The sequence below is a fragment of the Oryctolagus cuniculus genome, chromosome 16 (assembly GCF_051225735.1).
Source record: "Oryctolagus cuniculus isolate XC-2025 breed Fujian yellow rabbit chromosome 16, ASM5122573v1, whole genome shotgun sequence".
NCBI classification, from domain to species: Eukaryota; Metazoa; Chordata; class Mammalia; order Lagomorpha; family Leporidae; genus Oryctolagus; species Oryctolagus cuniculus.
In genome coordinates, this window is record NC_142882.1 from 64,250,584 (window position 1) to 64,271,630 (window position 21,047).

At 46.8% G+C, this 21,047-nt stretch overlaps 1 protein-coding gene across 11 annotated transcripts in view; it reads right to left on the reverse strand.

The window, feature by feature from the left end:
* Positions 1 to 21,047, reverse strand: part of ELMO1 (engulfment and cell motility 1) — a 574,098-nt gene that overhangs the window by 506,420 nt on the left and 46,631 nt on the right. Inside the window, exon 2 of one of the 11 annotated variants that reach the window (XM_089316117.1) lies at positions 5,732 to 5,798. The exons of 9 other annotated variants lie outside the window; for them this stretch is intronic. The gene's annotated coding sequence lies outside the window, so the exon portion shown is untranslated. Of the gene's footprint in view, positions 1 to 5,731; positions 5,799 to 21,047 lie in introns of those variants that run through there. One more of the 11 variants, XM_089316112.1, reaches the window with a different exon arrangement.

Sequence of the window (21,047 nt, forward strand, 5' to 3'; positions counted from 1 at the left end):
CTGAAGGTAACAGTGCCAGATGTACTATCACATGCTGCAGAACGACACTTCGGCTCCCTGGGAAGTTGAGGCAGGGAGAAAGGAATACAGGATGACAGTTTAGGGCATGGCATGGTTGTTCCTGGAGAATCATCTGGTTTTCCTGGCCGTTACCTAGAACTAAACATAAGCATGGGAGAGCAACCTTGCCCTTCCTCATCCCCTCACCCATCCGAAGTGCACTCCCACCACAACGACACACACAGAGGAAACCAGACAAACTGCTGGTGCCACCTGTGCAGCACAGAATGCGCTCTGAATGTCAGCAACATCTCTGCAAACAGATACCTTTCAGGACTTCACAAAATAACCCAACACACATTTCACAAGTGTGGCTTCTAAAAATAAAACCATGTCACGTACGTGTTTTGAAAGCGGGACTTCCACAAGCAAGTCCCTGAGTACGGGGAGCCACGGGCTGTTCCAATCCTGAAAGCTTTGCTTCTTTCAGGTTTTCTCTTTTGAGCAGACTAGACCTTCTTTTTTAAACCTTAATTCGGGGAAAGAAATTACAATGCAACACAAAAGCACCACTTTCCATAGCAGCAAATGAGAGAGGGCTAATTTGCGGGCACCACCGTGCCCTGTTATCTGTACTTTGTCATTTTAATTTAGCACAACCAAAGCCCAGCAATTCCTACTTCTCCACAAAGCTGAATTTTAGCCTTCACACTGGGTTTCAAAGAAGCCAAAATATAACCAGCCCACATTAAGCAAAAAACAGCCATATAAAACCTTTCCTTTGTGTACAGAGAAAAAGACTTTCAGAGTTCAAAAGCAGGATTTTATTTTTTTAAGGCACTAAACAGTGCTAAGTAATGCTTTGAAAAGCTCCCCTCCATTGTGCTAATGGGGATGTGGCCCGAGGTGTATTTCCTCTACCTACACCAATGAAGTGGTTCATTGAAATCTGTGCACTTTAATCCACTGCTGAAACACCTCAGGTTTGCAAGTCTAAATCATGAATTCTCATGCTGGAAGACAAACTTCCCATCCTGCCACCTTGTGGAGCAGTAAAAGTCACCCATGATAGCTCTGGCTCCAGAGTAAGGGGCACTTGTCCCCAGATCCTGACAGCCAGCGTAGAGCACAGGAAATCCGCCTATCCCCCAGCAAAGACGCTGTCTAGAGTGTAGCAGAACAGAATGCCTCCACCACGCCCTAAAGGGATGTGTGCCTAAGGCACGAAGCATGGGCGTCCGGGACCCTTTTGTAACTCTGCCTCACATGCTACTCCCTCATTACTGAGTGCTGCTCTCTCAAACAAAACTCCATCATTGTAAATAGAAATCCATGTCCCCCACAGCCTTACAGGTGTCACTCAATTTCCAAAGCCTAACAGAGCTCCCCATTCCACTTGCCTTTCTCTCCTCTTGAAATTCAGAGCAGACTCCCGGGCACTTTCATCTCCCAAGAAGTGAAGCCGTATCTGTCACCTGTGCCCTCATTCTGCAAATCACTTCCTTAGACATATTAGTAACAGAGAATGCCAGGTATCGGCTATCACAGCACCAAGTTGTACCAATGCACCACAGACAAGGAGACGCAGACTTTGTAAAGACTTAGTATGGTAATTGGCATTCAGCGCTAGTGTCCTCTCTGTGAATCCACACCTTGCAGCTGTCACTGGGAGCAACATGTCAGTGCCTTGACTGAGCCGGGACGGAAGCCCCTGACAGCCAGTGTTTCCTTGCACAGCTGTCAACCCCGCACCACTTGCAGGGAGAGTGATCGGTTTCACATCAAGCCCACGCACCCTCAGCAAGGAGAACGCTGGCAGAGCCGAGGAGGGCAGAACTCTTTCCATCAAAGAGGAAACCTGACAGAGGCACAGCTTAGCAGGGTGCCCCAAGGAGCACCTCTCGTGATAGCACCTCTTTTCCTCCCTAACTCCCAGAGGCACAGAGACCTAGAGACAAAATCAAAGTTAAAGTTACAGGCCCCTAAGCAGACCTCAGGCTGAACCTGCTTTGAATAGCATGTGCTCCACATAATTCTGTTTTGCTTTGTTTTAAACTACAAATAAAAGAGGTGCAATAGGGTTCACAGTCTGAGGGGCCACACCTAAGGTCAGCCTTCTTGACAGAGTTCTGGGGTGGTGCAAGGCACCCAGTGATTCTATTTCTAAGCCTTTTAACTGCTCCATAAACTTTGGGACCCTGATCCAGGAAAAGATCCAACAGATGGCAAAGACTAGGGCCAAAGTGCATTCTGAAGGGGATTATTATTATTGTTATGATTATTATTTACAAATGTGAACCAAGTTCTCTGAGTCTCTTGGGCACTCCCAGCCCAGCCTCAAAGCTACTGTTTCTGCCCACCAAGTGCTGAAGTCAATGCACCCCTCGAGAAGGGACACTTTTAGAAGAACACACAGAAGAGGAAAGAGGGGTTCCTCATTGGTTTAATGTCCACAGCACAGAAACGTCAAATCGGGTATGTTCTGGACAGGGATGGTTAATGATGAAGGTATTTCTATGAGAGACCTTATAATGAGATGGTAGGAGATAAAACAAAATAGAAAATTACACTAAACTGAGGACCACTATGTTAGACCAGTGTCAACCAGTCTGTAAATGTACTTCCTTTCCAAAAATCCCTTAAAGAACGCACACAGGGTTTAAGCCAGATAGCCCCCAAGGCCTCTGTTACCCGCTGAAGGACCCAGACCTTCTTGGCTAGTCTCTAACAATTAGCTCTGGCCTAATGGAGTGCCAGATTCCACGTTTCAGGCAGCTCTTTGAAAACAAGCTGTAAAGGCGAGCATTTGGGCTAGCAGTTACAGATGGCATTAGAGCCCCACGTCCCATAGGGCAGTGCCTGGGCTTGAGTACCATCTCCACTCCCAATTCCAACACCCTACTACTGGGCACCTGGGAGGCAGCAGGTGATGGCTCAAGTAATTGGATCTCTTTCACCCACAAGGGAGATCCAAATTGATTTTCCAGCTCCCAGCTCCCAGCTTCAACCTGGCTCAGTGCTAGACAGTGTAGCCATTTGGGGAGTGAATCAGCAGATAGGAGCTCATTCTGTTTTTTATATGAGGAGCCATCTGGAACCAGTGTCCGGGGCTAAGCAGCCAGGGGGCCTAAGAGAAGAGATACAGCCACCTGTGCAAGAGAGACCAGCAAACCTAGGAAAGACAGGATGAAGTAGAGGGCGGGGTTTGCCCATGGAGAGGATGCTCCGTTGTAGAAAATAAAGTGTAATCTCACTGTGCACAGAGCAGCCCTGCACGGGCTTTCTGCACCAAAGACCCAGAGAACACTGGCTCACTGAAGGGAAATACACTGTTCTTCCAAAGAGAAATAAACCTATTCTGGCTAAATCTCTGAAAGAGGATATGCAAATCAGAGAAGTGAGAGAACGCTAACAATATTCCAAGGTAAGCTTTTAAAAACCTCCCCTTCCTTGTACAAGGCTCCATACTTAAAATAATAAACAGGGGGCCAGTGTTGTGGCACATTAGGCTGCCAACTGTGACACCAGCTTCTGATGTGAGTGCCAGTTCAAGTTCTGGCTTCCCCACTTCCTGTCCAGTTTCTCCCTAACACACCTGGGAAGGCAGAACATGATGGCCCGAGTGTTTGGCCCTCCACTACCCACGTTAAGAGACCTGGATGGAGCTCCTGGCTCCTGGCTTTGGCCTGGCCCCAGCCCTGACTGATGCAGCCATTTGGGGAATGAATCAGCAGATGGAAGACTTCTCTCTGTAACTCTGTCTCTCAAAAAAATCATTAAAAATAAATTAACATACAAGGAAGTTGCTACTCCAGAGCCCACGCTGCCTTCCGGAAGTACCCATGCAGCCGGTGGTCCCTCAGGTTCTACAGAGCGGCAAGGGGTCTCTAAGGACCCTGAATGCAGTGGTACATGCCTCTGAGAGTCAGCATGAAGGCTCAACCCAGAATGAGTCAACAGAGAATCACAGACCCGCAAAGACATTCAAGAGTCCATGAGGCTCTCCGACAGCACAAGTTGGCAACAACCTAGTAGAAGCTGCCACCCTCTCTAGAGAAAGAACATATCTTGAGAAATAAAGATGGGACCAGCAGAAAAAATAAACAAAGATTGGAAGCTGCCGGGCCACAACAGCTCTGTCATGGAGGTGAGGCTTGCCTAAGACTCTCACATCTCCACGTCCCACTGCCAAGGGCAAGCCTCCAGTGCAGGATGGAGGACTCCACCTGGCTGCCTTCTCACCATGATTCCACGTTCAACAAGCATCTGGATGAGGACTTGGTGCCCCTGGAAATCTGCCTACAGGGAGGAAATATGCTCAACAAAGGGCGCCAGTGGCCTTCCTTACATTTCCCGGCGTAAATCACCAAACGGGGGTCTCGTTCCTCAGTCCCTGGAAACCCGCTAGTTGCACCTGCCCCTGGGACACAGCTGCGCTCTCCTGGTACAACGCTGCCTGTAAGGACATCTGCTGAGATAGGATGCAGGTTTGTCCTTGGCCATGCCCCCAGTTTACTGCAAAGTCTATCAAGACCCTATTGTCCACATTCCCTCAGCAGAGGCAGAACAGCTCATCTGGGCAACTCACCAAAAGCCCAAGAGTGTTCACTGAGTTTTGTCTTTTTAAAAAAATTTTATTCTGAAGCAATTTCAAATTTACAAAACAATTACTAACATGGTACAAAAATCCTTTTTTTTTTTATTCCTGAATCACTGCAAAGTTAAGTGACCAACCCAATGCCCCATCACTGCTAATACTCTAGGATACTTTTATTATAGACAATGGCATTCTGCTTTATAGCCACATCACTACCAAAATCAGGAAATTTAACATTTAAGACATGTTCCGTTTATTCCTTGGGCACCATTCAAACTTTGCCAAGTGCCCCAATAATGCATATTACAGTGAGAGGGTCCAGTTCAGAGTCCCTACGGAGCTTATAGCTGTTCTGTCTCTTTCACCTTCTTCAATCCAGAACACATCCTTCAGTCTTCCCCTGATTTTTCTAACCTTGACATTTCTGAAGATGGCAGGCTGAGTATTTTGTATAATGTCCCTCCATTTGGGTTTGTCTGATGTGTCCTCTGATTGGATTCAGATCATGCATTCTGAACAGGAAATATCAGAGAAGTGAATTGCATCCTTTCCCTTGCATACTATCAAGTGGTGCCTGGTTTTTATTTGTCCCATTGCTGACACTGTTATTTTCTTCCCCAGCTCGTTTTCTCTATGTTCCGGTCTCCACAGATCCAGAAAGACTGGCCTACTACCCCAAGGACAGGCTGACTGGGCAGGGTTTGGGGTGTGCCTTGGTCTGCACCTTCTCTGTCTGCCATGCCCAGTTCCCCTGCTCTGCCTCCTCATTGGAGGGAACTACACGATGGCAATGGCACTTGGTTTATAGATACATTTACAGAGATGGAATAGAGCAGGCAGAAGGAGAGAAGACAGAAGACGTGCTTTCAGGTTAAATAATGGAATATCTTTAGGTCTCTTCACACTGATTTTCTACACCTAAATGGAGATGAGCTGCACTGACTTTTTCATACAAGAAAGGCCTCTTTTCATTCAATCCTTCATGACACAAACATGTATGGAGAACTTCTCTCTGTTAGGAGAGGGACACCAATATATATTGGAGAATACCATGTCCCAAAAAAGGGTATGGTCTCTTAGAGAAATATTTTAATTATACAGCTAAAGGTTAGTATAGAGAAGGAGCTACCTGACCTGGGCCGGGTTGACAGGGATGCAGGGTACACAGGAACAGCTCCACACAGCATGGCACGTTCAGGAACTGCAAGTAGATGTTAGGACCCTAAGTTAGACTGTGAGCAAAGGTGAGCTAGAAGAGAGGGAAGACTGAAAAATGAGTAGACAGAGGATAGATCAGAAACACCTTGAATGTCCAGAGTCTGTGCCTCATCCTGCATCCGTGGGAACCCACGAAGGGCTGGAAGCCAAGTGGCACGACCATGCAGACATGCTTACAACAACCTGAGAGGGACCCATCTGCAGAAGGAGAAGAGGGGGGAAGGGAGGGACAGTGAGGTCCACCAGGACATCTGTCCGGAGACAACTGCAGTTCCTTCCAAGCCAGGGCTCATGAGGCTCAAGCTAGGGCGGGATAGTTCAGAGGAAAGAGGGATGGGAGTCCATAGAAATGTAAACTGCAGAGCCGGCGCCGTGGCTCAATAGGCTAATCCTCCGCCTTGCGGCACCGGCACACCGGGTTCTAGTCCCGGTCAGGGCGCCGGATTCTGTCCCGGTTGCCCCTCTTCCAGGCCAGCTCTATGCTATGGCCAGGGAGTGCAGTGGAGGATGGCCCAGGTGCTTGGGCCCTGCACCCCATGGGAGACCAGGAGAAGCACCTGGATCCTGGCTCCTGCCATCGGATCAGCGCGGTGCGCCGGCTGCAGCGGCGGCCATTGGAGGGTGAACCAATGGCAAAAAGGAAGACCTTTCTCTCTGTCTCTCTCTCACACTGTCCACTCTGCCTGTCAAAAAAAAAAAAAAAAAAAAAAAAAAAAAAAAAAAGAAATGTAAACTGCACCAAGTTGTGCAGGCCTGTAAGAAGTGGGGCAGAATGGCTTCTGAATTGAGTGCATGCTGGTGGAGGTGCCTTTGTTCAGGACCTAGAACAGGAGCAGAGCAGGTAACTTGACACTCTCGGATACACAAACTCCCAATGTCTTCAGTTTCGGCCCCTACTGAAGTTATACTCATCCTTGTTACTAGAATGTTTCAAGGACAAAGTTTGCAGTCATGGTTGGATATCATGGCATGCTGAGTTTCAGCCCTAGTATTTTAATCACATTTGATTTCCCAGTGTTACCTACTGTGGTGATTATTGTGAACATCGATGGGAGTAGCTTTTTCAGTATTAGAGCAAGTGAGCATGCAGAGTTTTTAGACTTGCTCATCCTTGCCTCTCTCTCTCTCTGCCACCCACTACTTATATATCCCTAATCACTTCCAGTAATTCTGGAGTTAGAGCAGCCTATTGTTGACTTAATTTCACAGCACACCCCTCCCATATTTAAGTAAATTATAACCAACTTTATTTTCAGAACTTCATGAGATCCTTGAGAAAAACTGCAAACACTCCAGGGTGTTAAAAAGCTAAACTTGGGGCCTGTTCATATTTTCAATACTTGTGAATTTACATATTTAAAGATGAGAACTCAGTGCTTGGCCAGAGCCTAGAAGAAATGATATCTCTTCTCCTCCTCTCTCAACAGCTTGTTTGTTTTGTTAATGGAAAGCAAACAGCTCTGTTAACTTCTTATTTTACTCCAATTTTCTACACATACCTGATAAGCAAATGTTCAGATATGAAGTAGGTGATGCAGGTTTTCAAATAAAATGTTTGCAATGATGCAATGAATGCAAACAACTGCATAATCACTCTGCCTACTTTATTTGTTTCTCTATGGGGAGGAAAACTGAAGGAGTACCCTAATTCTTTTGTAGGTAATGCCAGCCTTTTCTCTTTCATTTCTTTCTTCTTTTCATTAATCTCATTTCTTTTGGACACCTCACAGTCCTTCTCATTGTGCTCCCTGGTGAGAATCATGTGAGTTTTCATGGTGACACTGTAAAGTGCCATCAGCATGGTTTTCATTCAGATAAACCTGGGCTCACTCATGGCCTTGATGTTACTCACCGTCCACCCTGTATTAAGTCACGTAAGCACCTATGAGCCTCCAAAGTACAATGGAGATGAAGATAAACTCATACAAGAGGAGTCAAATGAAGATTAAACAGCAGACAGTATGTGATAGCCTCTAACACTGCATAATGTGTAAGTTTCAAAAAGCTAAAAAACATGACTCATAGAAATGTGAGGGACTGGCATTTAGCCTCATGATTAAGATGCCAACTGAGACCCTGCATCCCACATCCCAGTGTCTGGGTTCAATACCGAGCTCTGGCTCCTGACCCCAGCTTCATGATAATGTTGACCTTGACAGGCAGCAAGTGATGGCTCAGTGGGAATCCAGACTGAATTACTGACTTTTGGCTTCAACCCCCCAGGTCGGCCCCAGTCTTTCTGGACATCTGGGGATTGAACCAGCGGATGACAGCTCACTATCTTTCAAGTACAATGAAAATACATAATATATAAACAAAAAAATTCCACTCTTTCGAACAACAACACTTAAAAAATATACTCAAAAGAGGAAAATCTGATTATCAAAGGCTTGACAGAAAATTGGTGGAATGTTCAAGCTCATAACTGGATCACATGTATCAGGAACATGTCGAGAGAAAGTGATGGTCAGAAAAGGCAGCCATAAGCAGACACACTCAGCAGCGACCACACGCGTGAGCAGGGATAGGAACAGCAGCCGCTGGACTCCCTCCGGCACATTCGCCAGTGATTTCCCTTTGAGAAGCCCACAGAATCTCTCACAGCCTAAATTTTCTCACCAACATGGCCAATAATATACATTTCAACAGGGCTATTGTGAGAATTAGATGAATGCACACGTGTACAATGTCTAATACAGTGCCCAACACATGAGACATGAGTGAATATGTACTATCTTTACCTGTGCCCCAGCATTATTAAGTTTTATGTATAAACACATGAAAAAGCAGCAGATGGCCCCTAAGCTCTATTCTTGGTCACCTAAAAGTAAGGTGAGTATTTTCAGTTTTTAATTTCCCCTTCCTATCCTTCAGGACTTTAAAATTTCTTTCCAATGAAAACTCAATCTATCCATTTAAATGTATTTTATTTTCCTTCTTCATATTTTCTTTCTTCTGAAGCTTTCTTTGCTGCTGAATTCAAGAACCAGGATAAGCAAACTCGGGTAGGAACCAAAAAGAGATAGCTTCACCAACCTTGCTTGTCTTTCTGCTTTATTTTCTTCACCTTCTGGCATATGATTCCTGGACGCTTGAAACAAAGGAAGAACTCTCTATGCAAGGAAACCGAAGGTCTAAAGTTTCTTTCTCTAAGGAAATCACAAAGAAGGATGGAGGCCGGCGCTGCGGCTCACAAGGCTAATCCTCCGCCTTGCGGCACCGGCACACCGGGTTCTAGTCCCGGTCGGGGCGCCGGATTCTGTCCCGGTTGCCCCTCTTCCAGGCCAGCCCTCTGCTGTGGCCAGGGAGTGCAGTGGAGGATGGCCCAAGTCCTTGGGCCCTGCACCCATGGGAGACCAGGAGAAGCACCTGGCTCCTGCCTTCGGATCAGCACGGTGCACCGGCTGCGGCAGCCACTGGAGGGTGAACCAACGGCAAAGGAAGACCTTTCAATCTGTCTGTCTCTCTCTCTCTCACTGTCCACTCTGCCTGTCCAAAAAAAAAAAAAAAAAAAAAAAAAGGAAGGAAGGATGGAGCAACAGAGAACATCTTGGCTCTTGTGAACAGCGGTTATCATTCCATCACAGTATCTCTGCCTCATTATCACCCATCAGTCACTCATGGGAAATGCACACAGGATGACCTTAGCTGGGGCATTTTGATGTAATCCTCTGCTAGACCGGATCACCAGCTCTGCATCCTGCATGTGAGGTCCCCCTCACTCCCAAGAGGCCCAGAAAGGGTTCCTTCAAGGCTCCTGTCTCTGCAGTACATACCCATGACAGCTTAGCGGGACCAGAGACAGCAACCCCACAGGTATCCTATGTGTCCAATAGGCCAAAGGCTTGCCTGATAATCTGTTGCTGGGATCCTTAAGTGGGTCCCTCCCTCGGCAGCCTGCAGGAGTTCTCTTCCTCCATGGAGGAGACACCTCAGTCCAAAGGTAAGGACATTACACATTCTGGGTAATCTTTGATCCATCCTGCATTGATGTCAAAGCCCACCCAGGCTCATAACAGCTTTTAGCCAATGAGTTCTTGCTAGAGGTACCTGGAACCCATTCTCAAGAAGCCCTGAGCAGAAGCACCATGCACCAGGCATGGACCATTCCTCTACCTCAGCTGAATGCTAGCCCACTGCAGGCTGAGAGGTGAGATCAAGCACAACCGTCCCTTCGTCTCTATGTGTTCTGTATCTGTCAGTGCCACATCCACACAGTCAACTCCCTTCAGAGAGAAAACATTCAAGGGGACAAGAACTGCATGTGTACTGAACACATGTAGACTTTATTCTCTGTCACTAACAGTATAACATCACAGCTATTTACACTGCATTGAGTATTAAATGTAGAAGTGACAAAGTGTACAGGAGGATGTGAATAGGTTCTGTGCAAACACTACACCATTGTATTACAGAGCATTGAGCATCTTCGGATTTTGCTATCTGCAGGGAGTCCTGGAACACTGAGTGTTAGGAAGATGGTGCAGCCTTATCTATGGCGCGATCTACACCCTGACACCATCCTAGGCTCTACCCCACCACCATTGCTGAAGTCAGGTGGCCACAAGGCCCAACCACCCGTGTCAGCCCCACCCCCATCCTAATGGTATTCGCTGCTCCTACTTCCCTTCCTGCCCGGAAGTGAAGTTTTAAAAGGATTTGTTCCTGAACACATGTCTCTCTCTTTCTTTCCGTATTCTGATCTCTGTCTCTGTCTCTCTCTCTCTCTCTTACGCTCTCCTTCTCCCTCTTTTCCTTCTTCGCCCCTTCCCTCCAGTCTGTCGGGTTTCCTCCAATAAACACTTTCCCTTACTCCGGTGTTTGGTATGTTTTGTGGCGGCCTTACACTGAGGGACAGCTACACTTGCATAGCAGCCACTGTACAATGTGTGGGAAAGGGGGACACGGGAACACTGCATCTTGTTGCTCCGGTAGATTAATACTCAACACCTTTCTGAATGACATTACCCTCTGCCACCTATAACAGGAAGAAGCCGAGAGGCTCTGTAGGCTCAGCGACACAGCATAGCATTTATCTTGTGTCTTACTGAATAGCTAGGAAGTGGCAGAGCTACAGCCAAATGCATCCAGAGACCTGTACATTCATCACAAAATGAAAAGCTCTGCCATTGTCAGGTTAACCGGCACTCCTCACATCCCTACAGAGGAAAGACAATTAGCATTCTTGAAATATCTTTTTGTACTAAGTAATTTGCAGGTGAAATTATTTACTCTTTTCAACAACTCTAGGTGGAGGAGGTTATGTCACTAAGTGGAGTGAGAATACAGTATTATTCCTATCTTATGTCACAGCAGATTGAGGATTAAGAATTGTCAGGGCAGTAGTCCCTTTAAGGGTGCAGAAAGAACTAAAGACAGAGTGCCACAAGCACTACGAAGCTGATAGGGCATCCAGACTCCTTGTGGATTCATAAAGTTCCCACCCAAACAGCACATGAAAACAAAATCAAAAACTAAGTCTGTATTTCCTTAAGATAAATCGGCTGTTTTTTAATTTAAAAATTTTGAAATTTTTTTATTTATTTAAGAAATATATAAATAGATGAGAAGTAGAGCAATCTCTCACCCACTGGGTCACTCCCCAAATGCCACAGCTAGGGCTGGGCCAGGACAAAGCCAGGATCTGGGAATTCAGTCTAAGTCTTTCCTATGGGCAGCAAGGATCCAATTAGGTGATCTATCACCACTGCCTCCTGTGGTGCACTTTAGCTGGAAGCTGGAAACTGCAGCAAAGTCACAGCTGGAACCCAAGGACTCCAGGGTGGGCTGGAGGCATCCCTTAACACTACTAGACCAAATGCCCACATGGCACCTCCTGATAGAAAATCTACTGATACTGATTCCACTCCCCCAGATTCAGGGAGGCGGGATGGCTTTCCAGGCCTAGTGCTGCATCAGCTAAGTAAATAAACACAGCTATTTCCAGGAAAAGCACCTCAGTACTAAGTGAGCAAGTGCTGTCTGATGATCTGCACGTGGCTCAGATGTATCCTAAGTACAGACCTAGTTTTGGCTATTTTTTTCCGTGTATTTTTCTATCCTGACATTTCAGGGCCTAAGTGCCTATTACAAAGCATTTCCACTAAGATATATTCTAAAACCCTCCAACATTTCCCCAGCAAAAATGAAATACAGTTGGACCATCTGTAGCCACAGGCTCCTCATCCACATATTTAACCAAAGATTGAATATATTCTGAAACAAAAATGCATCTGTAATGAACAGGTACAGACTTCCTTTCTTGCCATTATTTCTTGAACAAAGCAGTCCAACAACTTTCTACATTCTATTAGGAATTATAAGCAACCCTGGGGTGATTTAAAAAATCAGAAGAAAGTGGGCAGATTATATACAAATACTACACCATTTTGTAGGAGGCACTGGAACATCTTTAGATTTTAGTAACTGCAGACTCCTGAAACCAACTGAACATTGCTACAGAGGGATGAGTTTACCACGTGCAGTATAAAAGGCCCACCTGAAAAGTCCACACGTTTCACACAAACACAAAAGGGAACTGGGACAGGGCAGAAGCAAACAGCTCACCCTTCCCAGTTCCTCAAGGACGTTTGATAGATTGAGTGTGAGGAAACCAAGAAAGATCATTTGTGGAGTACCAGGCAGACAGCTGGCCCTCATCTTATCTCCTCTCTCCAGACTACATCCGTGCCCAGGAAGAACTAAGATTTAAACCCCTTTCAAAGTAGCAAAGGACATCTTCCTTCCTCAGGACAAAAGACAAAACAAATTTTCTTCCAACCGCTGCCCCAAAGTGGGCATTTGGTAACGTTTTCACGGCCAAAATCCCATGGATGTTGCATGGGACTTAGGAGGGACCGGATCGCCTTGCCTATCTTGGTCCAAAAGTCTGACTCGGGATTGAAAGAGCCGTCCACCTAACTGCATGCTTTCGCCCTTCATTGTAGCTGGAGGCCCTTGCTCCAAGGGAACCTGGTCTCGGAGGAAGCTGGCGGTGAAGGTGTGCTTGTCCAGGAACACGTGGCAAGCCAGAGCCCAGCTCGCTGCACCCCAGCTCATTCTACGTGCACTCTGCCTGCCTGCAGGGACCCCTAAGAGCTCACGTCAGGAAAGGGAGCTCCATCAACACAGTTTGAAAGGGACAGAATATCGCAGCTCTCATCTCACAGAGGACACAGGGCCCTCGATGGGGTTCAGGACCTGCTAGCCCGAAGCATGGAAATGTGGCATTTGAGAGAACAGCAGAGGCAGGAAGACCACTCTCCCCTTCCCTTTGCCCTTTCTCCTTTCAGAATTTTTCTGACATTCCCCTGAAGCAGGGGTTTCTGACCTCTCCCTCATGTGGGAGGCGTCCTCCCTACACCCTGAGGCAGCCAGCAGCAGACGACAAGAATCTGACCAAACAGCCCTTGCTACGGTTTCCTGGGTCTTTGACCATCACATCAGACCTCTGATCCAGGCAGATTGCCCCACAACTTTCCACTCTTCAACACACCTACGCGGGAATACTCACAAATCTCCAACTATACCTTCAGGTCCCCATTTCCTTATGAACCTTCCTGTGTCTCATAAAACTTAAATGAATTTGCTTGCTTTTTTTTCTTGTTAATTTGTCTTTTGCTACAGGGGCCTCAGACATAAGTCTAACAATGGATGAAGACAAGATGTATTTAAACCACCTAGGCTGGCGCCGCGGCTCACTAGGCTAATCCTCCGCCTAGCGGCGCCGGCACACCGGGTTCTAGTCCCGGTCGGGGCGCCGGATTCTGTCCCGGTTGCCCCTCTTCCAGGCCAGCCCTCTGCTGTGGCCAGGGAGTGCAGTGGAGGATGGCCCAGGTGCTTGGGCCCTGCACCCCATGGGAGACCAGGAAAAGCACCTGGCTCCTGGCTCCTGCCATCGGATCAGCGCGGTGCGCCGGCCGCAGCGCACCGGCCGCGGCAGCCATTGGAGGGTAAACCAACGGCAAAGGAAGACCTTTCTCTCTGTCTCTCTCTCTCACTGTCCACTCTGCCTGTCAAAAAAAAAAAAAAAAAAAAAAAAAAAAAAAAAAAACCACCTAATGAGGCAAGCAGTTACAAGTAGCTCCTGCAATATTCCGCTAGATAAATGAGCGAGGCCTGGTTAAGGGTTAGAATACTATTTGTTTTTAAAGATTTATTTATTTGTTTGAGAGGCAGAGTTACAGAGAAAGAGGGAGAGACAGAGAGATCGATCTTCTATCTGCTGGCTCACTTACTCCCCAAAGGGCCACAATGACCAGAACTGGGCCGATCCAAAGCCAGGAGCCAAGAGCTTCATCCAGCTCTCCCACATGGGTACATGGACCCAAGGACATAGGCCATCTTCCACTGTTTTCACAGATGCATTAACAGGGAGCTGAATTGGAAATGGAGCAATGGGGACACAAATCGCTGCCTGTATGGGATGCTGGCGCTGCAGGCAGCAGCTAAACCCACTACACCATGGTGCTGGCCCCTAGAACACTCTTACAGAGAGGAACTGTGAGCAGACATTAGAGACACTCAAAAAAGCTGTCTCCTGGCCTCTATGCAATGAGGGTGACTACATGACCCATCTGGTGCCAAAACCACAGAGGAAATTTGCTGTGGGTTTCTGGGAGGGCTTCCACTTTCCTGATAAAAGCAGAAAAGGTAAGAGTTGAGCTGCTGGTATTTTCCATTCCTCTTTTTTCTGTTAAGTGTCTGAGGGCATGATGGTAGGTTCTCTAGCAGCCATTTTGAGATTATGAAGTACAAGGAAAAGACAAATGGCAAATATTAGTTAAGATAGTGGAGGAGAGAAAGAGTTTGGGTCCTTGATGACATCCTTGAGCTACTTAATGAATCTGAAGCTACCCACACCCTGACCTCTGGTTAAGTAAACAGTGAGGGTCCTTATAGTAACAGACACCGTTAGACTGGTCCTCATTCCTGCTTCTCATCCAAGACAACACACTTCTCTGGATAGTTTTTCGAGTCAGAATGCTACACCTGAAGTATTATCTGAATTTTCAACAAGTCATCTCTAAGTCCTGTTCCCAAACTAAAGTCATGTGCACAATGAAAAAGCAAGGTGTAGTGACCTTGGAAGACAGTGTGGTACCTTCTTACCCAGTTAAGTATGGTGTTACCATACATTCCAGGAATCATGCTCCTAGGTATTTACCCAAATGAGTTAAGATGTATGTTCACAAAAACCTGCATGTGAATGTCTACAGCCCCCTCATTCATAACTGCTCCAACTTGGAAGCAACCAAGACATTCTTCAATAGATGAGTAGTTCAACAACCTATAGAATACACAATGGGCTATTACTCAGTGATAAAAAGGAAAAAGATATAGACCACAGAAGACATGATCGAATGTTATAGGTATATTTTTAAGGGGAGGAAGCCAGTCTGAAAAGCCTGTACCACACCATGTGATTCATATTCTATGACACTAGAAAAGGCAAAACTATAGAGAGAGTCAAATGATAGTGGGTGCTAGAGGTTTGGAGACCAGGAGGAGGGAGGGAGAGGAATAGGTAGAGTATACAGGGGTTTGAAGGCAATGAAATGATTCTGTATGCAACTGTAATGGTGGATTATATGACTTGATGCAACCATCAAAACCCACAGAATGTTCAACACAAAGATTGAACTCCATGTTAATAGCAGTAGATTGCTACTGGTTTATCACTTATAACAAATGCACCACACTAATGCAAGATGTTGGTAACAGGGAAAACTAGAAGTGGGGGTATATATTGGAACTCTCTGGACTATCTACTGAACTTTTCAGTGAATTTAAAACTGTTCTAAAAAATAAAATCTAGGGGCTGGTGCTGTGGCACAGCAAGTTAAAGCCCCAATCTGCAGCACTGGCATTTCATATGAGCGCTGGTTCAAGTCCCGGCTGCTCCACTTCTGATCCAATTCTCTGCCAATGTGCCTAAGAAAGCAGTGGAGGACAGCCCAAGTCCTTGGGCCCTTGTATCCACATGGGAGACCCGGAAGAAGCTCCTGGCTCCTGGTTTTGGATCTGCTCAGCTCTGGCTGTTGCAGCCATTTGTGGAGTGAACCATCAGATGGAAGGCCTCTCTCTTTCTCTCTCTCTCTTTGACTCTCCTCTCTCTGTGTCACTCTGACTTTCAAATAAATAAAATAAATCTTAAAAAAAAGAAGACCTCTCTCTATCTCTACTTCTCCCTATAACTCTTTCAAATAAATAAAATAAATCTTTTTAAAAAATAAATAAAATCTATTAGTGGAAAAATAAAGCAAGAGAAGATGGAGGCATTCCTATAACCACAACAGTTTTCTTCTCAAGTCAGCCCAAACAGTGACCTAATTTATGAAATGCATGGGAAGGTTTGGGCCAGTACCTCAAATCCTTACTGGCCCACACACCCCCTCCTGTACCCCCAGCAAGACAGATCTCTGAATGTCTATGCAGCTATTCTTTCTAGCTCTAGTCCCTTAGAGCAGCCCCCTCCCATACCTGCTGCATGCTGTCCAACACAAGGCTCACGCACCATGGTCCCACTGGCTTCCCAGGCCCCCTCTCACCTTTCCTCACTGCCAGCTCCAGCCATTCGCTCAGCTTTGTGGTGCGTCCTCAGAGTTCCCTGCTATAAAGGTTTGCTTATCGCCAAGTGATCATTAAACCATCCCATCTGTGAGGCCAGGTGCTAACCCGTGCTGAGATGCAGCAGCACTGTGAATTCAGTGGGCAGAGCACCACACCCAGAGGTTTCCTGGAGCTTTTTTATTTTCTTTGTGGTTTAGAAGGCTGGCTTAAGGCGCTGTGGCTCACTAGGCTAATCCTCCGCCTGTAGCACCGGCACCCCAGGCTCTAGTCCCAGTTTGGGCGCCGGATTCTGTCCTGGTTACCCTTCTTCCAGTCCAGCTCTCTGCTGTGGCCCGGGAGTGCAGTGGAGGATGGCCCAAGTACTTGGGCCCTGCACTTGCCCCGGCATATCCCCATGTGGATGGGAGACCAGGAGGAAGCACCTGGCTCCTGGCTTCGGATCGGTGCAGCACAGGTCATAGTGGCCATTAGGGGAGTGAACCAACGAAAGGAAGACCTTTCTCTCTGTCTCTCTCTCACTGTCTAACTCTGCCTGTCAAAAAAAAAAAAAAGAGGATGAAGGCTGGCTTAAAAGCTACAATTCTAAATAGATTAAAGTTGCAACTGGGTAATTGATACTTGATGAAAAAAACAAATATTTAGTTTCTTTTTTAAAAGTAACATGTCTCAGCTGTTGCTAAGTTCACAGCTCTTCTTGTTTCCCCTTTTCGGATCCTTTATGAATAAAATGCAAGTGGCCCAGGATAAGGACTCCTCACTGAAAGTGTGAAGTCTAGGAGAAAATCTGAGGAGGAGGCATGTGGTGAGCAAACACTCGCTGGAGACTGGATCAAGGAAACACTGGAAATGCGGACCCCCGGCCGGGGCGCTGAAATGGCTGTGAGACAGCCCTGGGCGATAATGGGATTTTAGCTGAATTAATCATTCCCAGAGTGGAGCATAGTTGTTTTTAATACCTCCAGTCCAAAACAAAAACAAGAAGAGTAATAAGGAACAATCCCTCCCAAAAGGTCGAGCTCGCTCAAAACTCCTTTTCACATGCTGTTCCTCTACTTAGAATGCCTCTCTTCCCATCACCCCGTCACCCCTCACCCCACCCTCCACTGTGCCTCAGTCTCTCCCCCTGCCCCCTCCTCTGTCTGTCAAACCCACAAGCGCTATTCAGCATACAGCAGGAGTTCCTCTTTGGAAGCTTCCAAATTGCACACAGTGGTCATTCCATCTCTCCTCTCTGCCCCACACCACCGGGACCCGCTCCCCTCTCCCAGTGCCCTTCTGGCAGAGTCCCAGGACCTCTCCCCATGCCAGGACCCTGGCCAGGGAATTCAGCAACAGATGTCTCCTCTACACAGAGTCACAGAAGAAATGAACACACAGATGGACTCTGTGGCCATCCTGCGGGCAGCAGCTTTAACAAGCCTTTGAGGAATGTCTCTTCCAGCTTCACAGAGTATTAACATGCAGCCTGTGGATCACTTAGCACAAAAATAAGCACACAAGGTTTACCTCTGGGGAAAGCGTGCTTATCTGCAGCCGTGCTTCCCAACCACAGAGAAACACAAAAGAAACACACTTCCAGGTGGCTTTGACTGACGCGCGTATCTGTGATGAGAAGGCACAGACTGGCAAATGCCATCCTGGTAGGCAGTATGTTCCTCCATGTCACATCTGAAGCACCACAAGGCAGCTGGACTCATGAGTGCATGGGGCACTGACGTCTCGCAGGGCAGGCGCACGGGGAGTCTGGGCTCCTTCAGGGGAAACGAGGGTTTCGGGAAGCCCGGTGATGAGCGTCATGGCAGTTACAATGCACACCGGCTCAATCACACGCAGCCCATCCTCTTCCGAGACTCCCAAGGCTCTGCAGAGGAAACAGAGCATCCTGCTCACCTCTGGGGACACCGCACAGGCTGGTCCACCCACGAGGGTCAACTTGGCTGATTCCAGCAGCTGGCCTCCGGAGGGCTGGCCTCCAGAGAGGTGACCTCAGGAGCGCTGGTCAAAATTCACAGAGAACCCATCCAGGTAAGGATGGGTCCTCCCTCTGTTCCCTTAGAAATTCTCAATGCACGGCAGTGAGAGGCAGCACCAGGACACGGAGCTCAAGCTGCAGAGATGAGATACCTGGGGTACTCAAGGGGTATGTCAGTCTTTCCAGGCCCTCTCCAGGGCTCATCCCCTCATTCATCCGAACACTTGAGCACTCCCTGGGCCTACTGGGTACGTAGACTGCCATTTTCCTGGAATGGCTGGTGAAACACAGGGGGGAAATTCATGCTATCAAAGTCTTCTCTCTTTTTTTTTTTCTCTACTTGTACATTTTTCTGCCCTGATTGCCAGTGTGAATGGTTTTCATTTGGTTATCCTAAATTAAATTGGACAAAACAATGAGGGACACAGAACAATGAGACTAAGAACAATATTCTTAAACAAAAGTAGTAAAGAAAAAAAGTCCTAGACTTCTGTTTAGATCTTTGCAATTTTTTTTAAGACATTTATTTGAAAGACAGAGGGATGGAGAGAGAGGGAGAAAGGTGGCAGGAGACGGAGGGAGGGGAGAGAGTGAGAGGTCACCCATCCTTCCCTCTGTCGTTTCACTATCAATGTAGTCTCCACTAAAGATCTCAAAGGTCCTTCCAAGTTTAAAATTCAGTGACTCACTAGAAGTCAGGAAGATGTAAGCTTAAACAACAGTAAGATACCACATTCATGCTTCAGATGGGTCAAGCTTAAAGTATTCAGCAATTTCATGGGCCAATAGGAACATGGAGTAAGGGCAGGCATTCAGTCTAGCAGTCAAGATGTTCACGTATAACACCAGCCTACTTGGCTAGGTTTGATCCCTGGATCGGGCTCTTGATCCCAGTTTCTTCCCAATGCAGACCTGGGAGGTAGGGGTCATGGCTCAGGTAATGCGTTTCCTGCCACCCACCCCTGGGTTATGTTCCTGGCTCCCAGCACTGGCCTGGCCTGGCCCTAGCTGACACAGACATTTAGGGAGTGAACCAGAGGATGGGAGCTCTCTCTCTCTCTCTCTCTCTCTCTCTCTCTCTACCTGACAATTTTTTAAAAAAGAATGTAGAGGGCCAGTGTCACAGCAGGTAAAGCTGCTGCCAGCATCCCACATAGGTATCGGTTCAAGTCCCGGATGCTCCACTTCCAATCCAGCTTTCTGCTGATGTGTCTGAGAAAGCAGCAGAGGATGACCCAAGTCCTTGGGCCCCTGCCACACACATGGGAGACCTGGAAGAAGCTCCTGGTTCCTGGCTTCAGATCGACTCGGCTCTGGCTGGTGAGGCCATGTGGGGAGTGAACCAGTGAATGGAAGACCTCTCTCTCTGCCTCTGCCTCTGCCTCTCTGTATCTTTGTCTTTCAGATAAATAAATCTTTATTTTTAAAAAAATGTGGAATAAATCAGATCACCTACACTGCTGAGTGAGAATAGAAGTTATTCTAGCCTTTTTTGAAAAACAATTGGCTAATTTATAAATAAAGATTTTCTTGGATTTTTATTCCCTGTCCAGGATAACCACATACATACTCATGTTGACACAGATGAAAATATTTATTGAAGAATGATTTTTTAACGGTGGAATTAGAAACTTACACTTCTATCAATAGATAAATAGAATGTGGTATGGTTTTAAAGTGACCAATACACAGCAGCATTTAAAGGGATCAATTCCACTTATAAATATGGCTGAAGCAATGAATTAACAAAGCAAGACTATTGCCTACCAGACTGCATAAATCAGAAAATATTACTATATATTGTTTGTGGATGTGTGTGAGTGTGAGAGAGAGAGAGAGAGTGTGTGTGTGTGTGTGTGTGTGTGTAAAATGGGTAGTTCTCAGAGCCGGCATGTGGTGTAGCAGGTACAGCTGCTGCCTGCTATGCCGGCATCTCATATGGTCCCAGTCCGGACTGCTCCACTTCCAATCCAGCTCCCTGCTAAAGCTCCTGTGGCACAACAATGCAGAAGATGGCCCAAGTCCTTGGGCCCCTGCACCCATGTTGGGGACTCAGAAGAATCTCCTGGCTCCTGACTTCCGCCTGGCCCTGCCCCAGCTGTTGAGGCCATCTGGGGAGTGAGCCAGTAGATGGAAGACCTCTCTCTCTGTCTCTCACTCTCTCTGTAACTCTGACTTTCAACTAAATTAATAAACTTTAAAAATGGGTAGTTTTCAAACAAGGGGGCTCCCTTATCCCCAGGGACATCTGCAATGTCTGGAGACAGTTCACTTTCTCACAGCTTGGGCTGGAAGTACTAGTAGAAACAAGTGGATATCAGCCAACAATGATGCTCTCTTATCCTACAATGAAAGCACAGTCCCCACCAACAAAGAATTATCTGAGATGTCAATAGCACTGAGGTTGAGAAACTGTTCTCCAACACCAGCAGAAGCTGTTCTACCTCGTAATTCCTTAACTAACAACTTTCTCATCATGGAAGTGCAGGAGTGCTCCCACCCAAGGACACACCATGTCATACTTCATATGTACATTTTTCTCCCCTGGGAAACCTGAGAGATTAAAATGTTCCAGACATCCTAGGAAAATGCATGCTATGTGCTATAAAAGCACTATTGTCAACAACCATCACCAAGCCCCAAACCCAGGATTCCTTCATATTCACAATGACACCCTCCCAGCTCATC